The sequence below is a fragment of the Papio anubis genome, chromosome 5, assembly GCF_008728515.1.
Source record: "Papio anubis isolate 15944 chromosome 5, Panubis1.0, whole genome shotgun sequence".
Lineage (NCBI taxonomy): Eukaryota > Metazoa > Chordata > Mammalia > Primates > Cercopithecidae > Papio > Papio anubis.
In genome coordinates this window covers 45,378,135-45,387,306 of record NC_044980.1, presented here as the reverse complement: position 1 = coordinate 45,387,306, position 9,172 = coordinate 45,378,135, and the positions used below count along the sequence as shown (strand labels likewise).

Below are 9,172 nucleotides of genomic sequence, written 5' to 3'. Positions count from 1 at the left end.
GATAAGCTTTTTCAATCCTTTCATTTAGTGGAAAGGTGACTAAACGACAGAAAAGCATTTAAACTTAGTTATCATGGTCAACCTTCCCAATAGCTTTCTTTTTCTATCATGTGCTTTAGTCAGAGGTAAGAGAGCAATCATCTTTGAATGCCTTCTCTACCTGCACCTCACCAAAATAAGTTCTCTAGAATTTTCTCAGATATTCTATTGAAAGTGTTTCTTACAGTATCTTTTGCTGCCACCTGCTGTTCAGCCTACATTTACGAAAGCTGTCAATGCTATCCATCGTTTATGGTGTATTTTCTAACGTAAGGGGTGGGTAAAGATAACAAAACTGATGCATTGCCAGATCCTGTCACGTGATCACACTTAAACATGACCTTCAAACGAGTAGCTGCATTTAATATTTGTAGAAGTTTACTTCCTTTGTCACATTCTGTCTTTTAAATTAGTAGTATAATAACCTAAGAAACCCTATTTCTTTCTTCTTTCAAGAACAGCAGGCTGGTCACTGAGGAAATCAGTCTTTAAATTGTTGAGGCCAGAATTGTAAGCTGGAGCTACCATGTGTAACTGCAGTCCACTAACGAATTAATAGCATTTATTTGTACTCCATGCTTCCAGCTGCCCAACCTCCGCTTTGCTATCTTGGTTGCTTGTATACCACACTCTCATCTTTCTGCCACACTCACTGTCAGGAGAGTTGGGCTGCAGTAAATGTTGCTTCCTGTTTCTTTACTCCCTTTGTGCTCCTTTACTACTGAGCAGGTTCAGTTCTCTAACTTCGGAGTTATAAACTGGGTTCACAATACAGATTAAATGTATGTTGTTCCTCAATCCTTTATGTGAATTCTAGGAGATTAAGTGCACAAAATGTTACCTTTTTCTTATAAGTGTGCCCATCTCTGTAATTCATTTAGAAGGGAGGTCTCTCCCTATTATTGCTGGAGCATCTGCTAACATTTTAGTTCATTTTCTAGAGGCAACGCCTTAATGGCAGAAGTTGCATAAGCTAAATGACTTTTGTTTGTGACACTTTACAATTGTAACTAGAAAGAAATTCAACACAGCACTGGGTAAAAAAACGCAGAGAATGATCTCTTGCTTTCTTCTTAAGCTCACCATCTTTCTCCATCAAACTCAGCGGCAGCGGGAAGGTTACAGTTACTTTCGAGAACACTGCGGCTGATTCTTCTTGTACAAATGTTCACTTTCTTCATGACAGAATTCTTTTCCCAAATTTACATTCAGGCCCAGATAAGTCATCCAGCTCAACCATGCATTTCAAAACCACCTGGTATCCTTAAATGTTCTTGTGACCAGGCTTCTAAAATCCTGTAGGGCAAAAATCTAACAAAGAGAAGTCATCCACAAAGGTCACTGCTTCCAAGTTCATCTTTGGCAGGATGTAGCTCTGTGCTGACATTTAAAAAAATGTATCTAAAGTACAAGATATAGTTCTCTTTTGTGCAACATTTCCAAATCTGATTTGGCTTTCAAATTTATTGTAACCTTTAAAGGAGTGGTTTTGGCAATGTTCTGGGGGTAGGGGAGATAACAGTCAAAAAGCTGTGGAAATGATTTAATGGTTCATGGCTTTGAAGTGCCTAAGAAAGACATTTAACTAACTTCGTATTTCTCCCTACATTTTCCCCAAAATGTGTATGTGTGGAAATTTTCCAAATTGTTTTTCCTTAAAGCACAGAGAACATCATTTTAGTGTTGGAGTGGAGAAATTTATTACTTTACAAGCTCCTTGCTTGCATGTGTTTTTCTTCAGAGCTCACTCAAGTTACTTTTCCATCTTTTGCTAACAAACTGAAAAACTTCTTCTAATTTCTTCTTTGGTATGTTATGAAGGCAGCCCCCCACCCTTCCTCTATAAATCTTCCAGGTACTTTTAGTGCAGCAGCAGGATATATGAGTCTAACTTGGGGAGTTAGGAAGGGAGGGAGGGAGGAAGAATTAACATGTTAATCACTTATCTGATGCTAAGCACTAAGTGAGATCCTTCATGTCAAATATATTTGCTCATTGAAATCATGAATTCATTTGATAATACTTATTAAGAATATACTAAGGTGGCTCAAAACTGCAAACTCAGCACTTTGGGAGGCTGAGGCAGGAGAAATCGCTTGAGCCCAGGAGTTTGAGAACAGCCTGGGCAACCCAGGAAGACCTCATGTTTACAAAAAACTTAAAAATTAGCGAGGCGTAATGGTGTGTGCCTTTCGTCCCAGCTACTAGAGAGGCTGAGGTGAGAGGATTGTTTGAGTTGGGAGGTTGAGGCTGCAATGAGCTATGGTTGCACCACTGTACTCCAGCCTGGGCAACAGAGCGAGACCCTCTCTCAGACCAAAAGAAGAAAAATAATACACACACACACACACACACACACACACACACACACACACACAGACTAAGAGCTGGGCATTCTTGGGACTAGGCGCTAACCATAAACTAATTTGCTATCCTGTAAGAGAAACACACAAGAAAAAAGTCAAGGTTGATGCAATATCAAATCCTTTTGAGAGGCAGTTACAACACAGTGACTGGAAATATGGACTTTGAAGGCAGCCTGTTTGGGTTGAATACAAATTCTGCCATTTGCCAGCCATGTAATCTTGTGCAAGTTGCTTCACCCTTGGATCTTTGTCGTCTCATCTGTAAAGTAGGAATAAGAAGAGCATTTACTTCAATAAGTTGTTGTGAGGATAAAATGAATTAATACACTCGGAGTGCTTATAAGGGTGCCTGGTATTTAGATTATATACCTAGCTACTTCTCAATATCCAGATTTCAGCTCAAATGTCATGTCCTTGACTGGAATTTTCCCATCGGTCTTTTTTATATATTTGTTTTGAGACTCATCGGCCTTTTAAAACCAGGCTCTCCTCAAGAGTCAGTCTCATTCCTACCATGTTCTTTAATTCCTTATGGGCCTATCACTCTGTGGAATTACTATTCATCTTATTTGCTTGCTTATTAATTGCCTATTTTGCCTACTAGAGAGTTCAAAACACAAGGGCAGAGACCTCTCCAATGTTCTTTGTTGCTTTGTTTCCAGACCCTGGGAGAGTGCCTGGCACATACTCATTTTTTTGCTAGAATTAATGAAATGGATTGCTGGATGTTAAGAGTTATGATGAGTGTAAGCACAGAGCTTTATTTGGAAACACATAGGAGAGATAGCTGACCCAGTCTTTGATGGCATGTCATACGGTTTCCAGGAGGAAGTGACATCCTTCAGCACCAGCAGATTATTCATCATTAGGAGCAGGGGTAGAAAGATAGGAGTTCAGGGAAGCAAGAGGGAGGAAAAATATGCATTTAATCCTCACAATGGCGGTTTAAGATGGGCATTTTTATCCCCATTATCTGAGGTGAGAAAAAGAAACTGAGAGTGAACTATGTGAACTTGCTCAGAGTCCCAGAGTTAGTACATGTCAGAGATAAGATTAAATCATTCCACTGCACTTACCTGCAAAGAATAGGACTATATGGGGCTCAAAACCAGAAATGATATCTAGTGCCTGAAATTGTTCTTCACAGACCTCATACACTTAGAAATGTTGCTGTGATGTTTTTCCTGTGCTATGAAGAGTATCACAATGTGTCACTCTTCACTGCAGATCACGAGGAACCTTCTTGGATTCCACTTCAGCGTCTTTTCATGATCTAACCTTATATCTAGCTTCCTTGGTACAAACACAGGTCATACATTCCAAACCGCATGGAAAATAGACAAGCGATTATCTACACTTGAATATGCACATAGAAAAACCCAGCCATTTTTGTTAAGATGAGATTGCTTAATTCTGTGACTGTTGCCCTATCCTGGTCATGCTCACTAGGCAGACACCACCAAGCTGGCCTTGGCGGAGCAGCCTCATCTCTGAATGTCTCTCCCAGCCAGTGGATCAACAGCTCACTCTTCCTTCAGAAACACTGGAAAGAGGCTTTCATCAATAGATTTAACAGTTTGTTTGTTTGTTTTTTTAGTATTTGAAGAAATTTATTCTGAGCCAAATATGAGTGACCATGACCTGTGATACAGTCCTTAGGAGGTCCTGAGAACATGTGCCCAAGGTGGTCAGGGTGCAGCTTGGTTTAATACATTTTAGGGAGGCATGCTACTTCAATCAAATACATTTAAGAAATACGTTGGTTCTGGTCAGAAAGATGGAACAACTTGAAGCGGGGCAGGGGACAGGAGGCAGATGGGTGGTGGGGGAGGTGGCTTCCAAGTTATAGGTGAATTTACAATTTTTCTGGGCCAGGCATGGTGGCTCACGCCTGTAATCCCAGCACTTTGGGAGGCTGAGGTGGGTGAATCACAAGGTCAAGAGATGGAGACCAACCTGGCCAACATGATGAAACCCCACTTCTACTAAAAATACAAAAATTAGCTGGGTGTGGTGGCGCATCTGTAGTCCCAGCTACTCAGGAGGTTGAGGCAGGAGAATCGCTTGAACCCGGGAGGCAGAGGTTGCAGTGAGCCGAGATCACGTCACAGGACTCCAGCCTGGCAACAGAATGACACTCCATCTCAAAATAAATAAATAAACAAACAAACAAATAAATAATTTCTGGCTTGAGTTTATCTGAATACCTGGGATCAATTGGAAGGAAGTGTCTGGGTTTAAGGATTGTGAAGATCACAGTTCTTATCATGCAGAGGAAGCCTTCAAGCATCAGGCTTCAGAGAGAATCTATTGTAAATGCTTCAGATGCTTCTTATCAGACTTAAGGGCTGTGTTGATGCTATTGCCGGAGAGGTATAATGAGGCATAGCTGACACCCACGACCCCATCATGGCCTCAACCAGTCTTCCAGTCTTTCAGGTTAAATTTTAAGAGTGCCTTGGCTAAGGAGGAAGTCCATTCAGATTGTTGGGGGGCCTTAGCATTTTGTTTTTGGTTTACAGTCTCAAGATTTAGACCCACCCCTGGAATCAGATAGGTCAGCAACCATTATGATTATCCATATGGATTGTACTACAAGAGCTGAATTTTGAATCTGTGGGATATGGCCCTGGCACCAGGTACAAGGTAGTAAAAAAGAATGTAATATTATTGTAACCAGTAGCCCTGGAGGGCCTCACTCTTTCTTTCTGCATTGAGGTAGAGAATTGTTGTTTCTCTGTGAGACTTGATGCTGGAGGGTATCTGTTGACTGAATTTGTGCCACCTGGTCCAGGAACTCCAAAAGCATTCTTTTGTTGCTGTTGTTGCTCTTGTTGTTGTTTTTAGAAAATTTCACCTGGATTTTTTATTTTTCTTCAACTTTTAAGTTCTGGGGTACATGTGCAGGATGTGCAGGTTTGTTACATAGGTAGACGTGTGTCATGGTGGTTTGCTGCACAGGTCATCCCATCACCTAGGTATTAAGCCCAGCATGCATTAGCTATTCTTCCTGATGCACTGCCTCCCCCTCCCCCCAGTGTGTTTTTTTCCCCTCCATGTGTCCATGTAACATAGTCTTTTCTTAGTGTGCTTGAGGAATAGGGATAATGGAAAGAAAGTTTAATAAGACAATTCTTAGGAGATTGTGATCAATCAGGGTTCAGAGTGAGACATGATCGGGCCACTGGACTCCAGCCAGGGTGACAGAGCGAGACCTTGACTCAAAAGGAAAGAGAAGAGAAGAGAAGAGAAGAGAAGAGAAGAGAAGAGAAGAGAAGAGAAGAGACGAGACGAGGGGAGGGGAGGGGAGGGGAAAGAGAAGAAAATCATGTTGAATATTGAGTACCATCACTGTGACTGTGGCAGTTTTTAAAAATGGCTGCAAATTCTTTGGGCATCCTCCATTGAAAGGAAGTGGTCTTTGTGCCCTCCCCTTGAATCTGGGTGGGCTGGTAACTATTTTTACAAGTCACCATGTGACTTTCAGGTCCAGTCATAAAAGCCATGTAACTTCTGCTTGGATCTGTTGGCATACTTGTTCTTCTAGTGTCTTCTCTCCGAATCCAGACCCGTCCCTGATAGAAGCCCAAGTCCCTGAGAAAACCAAGTGTGGGTATCTGGTCAATAGCTCCAGTGGAGCTCAGCCTTCAAGTCATCCCAGCCCAGGAGCCTGACATGTGAGTGAAGCAGCCTCCAGATAATTCCAGTGCTCCCTGTGATGAAAGTCACTCTCAACCATGTGCTCTATTGTATCAAATGAGACCCCAGACACTGGAGCAGAGAAACAGAGAGACAAGCCGTGCCCACTGTGCCCTTCTGAATTGCTGCACAATAGAATACAGGACCATAAGAAAAGTTACTGTTTTTGCCACCAAGTTTAGGGTGGTTTGTTACACAGCTAGAATAACCGAGTGGTTATCCACTCTCTACCTTTCCTCAGAATCTGTGTTATGAGGATCTCTGTAAGGGAAGGTGCAACTTCTTAAGTAGTATTATTGCAGATTCTTTTAAATTGGCTCAATCAACACCCATTCCAACCCCCATCCAACTTTTATCATCTTTTCCAATAAGGCTGAAAAATAGAATTCTCAAGTTCCCAGGCTTTCTTGCAGTTGGAGGTGGCTTTGTGATACGATTCTGGTCAATAAGATGGAGACAACAATTCCTGGACAGAGGTTTCATTCCCTAATGTAGGCTCAATGGGGAAAAATCTCTTCTCTCCCCCTTTCCTCCTACCTGGAATGTGGGTGTTTTACTTGGAAATGCAACCATCTTGAGATGCTGTTGGAGCATGTTTGATTTTTTTCTTTATTCATAAATATTTATTCTAGTCTTTTGAGAAGTACTGTTTAATGCTTCACACTTCAAGTTGCTTATTATATTACAAAAATTAATAACTGTCACAAAATCACCAGCAGTTATGCACATTTACTATTTTATGAAGCCAAACAGATGGCAATTAGCAGGTTTTAGAACATCCCACACCATGACAGAGCATAAAGAAAGAAGCAATCTGGGTCTCCCATGACTTTCTTGAGCAGCTACACTCACCCTATGTTGACTTTCTCCAAAATGATTGTTACACAAGAAAATGAATTTAACTTTTTAGAAGCCATTGTTAGCCAGGTATTATATAATTCCTTGGTGAATATTCAACTATGCATGATATTGTACATGATATACATTACATTACATATGCCTACCTATGTAATATTTATTCATTTGAACTAAGAGTAAGAAGAGGGACATTTATTTGTTCCTCAACCAAAAGGGGAAAAAAAGGAAGAAGAGAGTATTCTTCAATTAAATATCTGTTTATTGTGCAACACCCTAAAATCCATACATAAAGTTCACATGCAGAATGTTTGATGACTAAGCTTCATTTCCTATACCAGCAATTCTGATGCTGTTATGCTCATCCATAAGCAAGCAAGTTTCTTGTGTTAAGTAGCAACAGTCAAGTATTTTGTGGACTTAAATTCTCCAATATAATTTTCTCCCTTGAGCAAATCTTTATTTCATATTACAATCATGGATAACATTTTATTCAAGTTCTTATTTTTGTTTTAAACAGAAGACATCAAGTTTTCTAATTCACTTTGTTTTGAAATGCTTAGTGTAGTTTGAGTTAAATTCCTCTTAAACCTTCACTAAAGACAATTTTTATATTTTTGCTATTTATATTTTTTAACATATCCATATGCATTTCTTAATTATCATTGTTTCTTTCATCCAGCACAATTAAAACCACTACAACTGAGTAATGTGATGATTTACATATAGTGATTAATATTAGGAAAATACATCTAAAAATAAAATCACCAGTGTTCTAAACCTGTTAATTGCCATCTCTTTGGCTTCATAAAATAGTAAATGCACTTAACTGCTGGTTAATTTGTGTGACAGTTACTAAGTTTTGTATTATAATAAACAACCTGAAATGTGAAGCATAAAACAATAATCCTAAAGGTGAAAGACTAGAATTATTACATATGGATAAAGAAAAAACATCAAAGAACAAAGAGCATTTTGAATCTCTCCATACTCCCTAGAGTACCATCTCAGATTGTAATTCATTTTAAGGGTACTGTGCTTCAAATGCATTTACTCTATCAAAGGCATTCAACTCATAATTCTTTAAAATCTGCAAGTAGATCTTGTAGTGCAACCATTCAGGCTTATATTAAGTAGCTTGAATTATATGTTGTGGGACAAAGTGATCTTCACAAGTCAGGAATGCCACAAATCCTCTCCCAAGTGAAGAGTCTTTATTTTAAAACTTTTCTAGAAAAGCTGGCCCTAAAATCTTAGCTGTTTTATGGGTGCCTGCTCTTCTTTGTTATATTGTGTGTTCTGTAAGAGTCATATAAGGCTTTATTCATCTTTCTTCCCCCAATATCACTATGCTTGGCTGATTCATTCATTCATATGAGGCATCGAATGCCTAATGTGTTAGGCACTGTGATAGGTAGTAAACAAAATATATTTGATCCTCACCCTTTGGAATATACATTTTTTTAGCACAAATGCACCATTAAAACGTAATGGCATAAGTAAATATTTCATGCAACAAAGGGAGAATGTAGAGTAAAAGAAGAAGTATAATGGGGAACTAATTTGAGACCTTAAGGATGATGATCAGGAATAGTAAGACACAGTGAGCAGGAACAGGAGGAAAACATTTCAGGTAAAGGGAATGCCCTAGGTTGGACAAATGCTGCTGCTTATTCAATACTTAGTTATTCCAGTAATGATGGAGACTGAGAGGTATGTTCACTTTCAATTTATTTATTTATTTATTTATTTATTTATTTATTTATTTATTTTTGCCTTTATGAGATAATTTTTATTGTTAATTATTTACCTTAATAGTTTCAGAAAGAGGAACAAAAATATGGAATGCTTCACGAATTTGCGTGTCATCCTTGCGCAGGGGCCATGCTAATCTTCTCTGTATCGTTCCAATTTTAGTATATGTGCTGCCGAAGCGAGCACCACTTTCGATTTATTTTTAAAGTCCCAGTTCAAGCTTCAGCCCGTTCTTCATTGATCGTTAAACTTTTTTGCGGCGGGGGGGATATACTTACAACAATCCTAAATGTAAAACACAGCCTTAATATCAGTACAATCAAGCATCACATAACATTGTTTTGGCCAACAACGGCCAGTTTATATAACCATGATCTCATAAGATTATACTGGAGATGAAAAAATCCTATGTTTTAGTGACATTGTAGCAGTTGTAACATCACAGGACAACACAATAC

The 9,172-nt window shown here is 39.2% G+C and overlaps 1 non-coding gene across 1 annotated transcript; it reads right to left on the bottom strand.

Annotated features, from left to right (window-relative positions):
- Nucleotides 1-8,793: 8,793 nt before the first annotated feature.
- On the bottom strand, nt 8,794-8,900 carry LOC116275206. Its single transcript, XR_004184147.1, has one exon. It is a non-coding gene; the product is annotated as a U6 spliceosomal RNA (small nuclear RNA).
- Nucleotides 8,901-9,172: the final 272 nt, after the last annotated feature.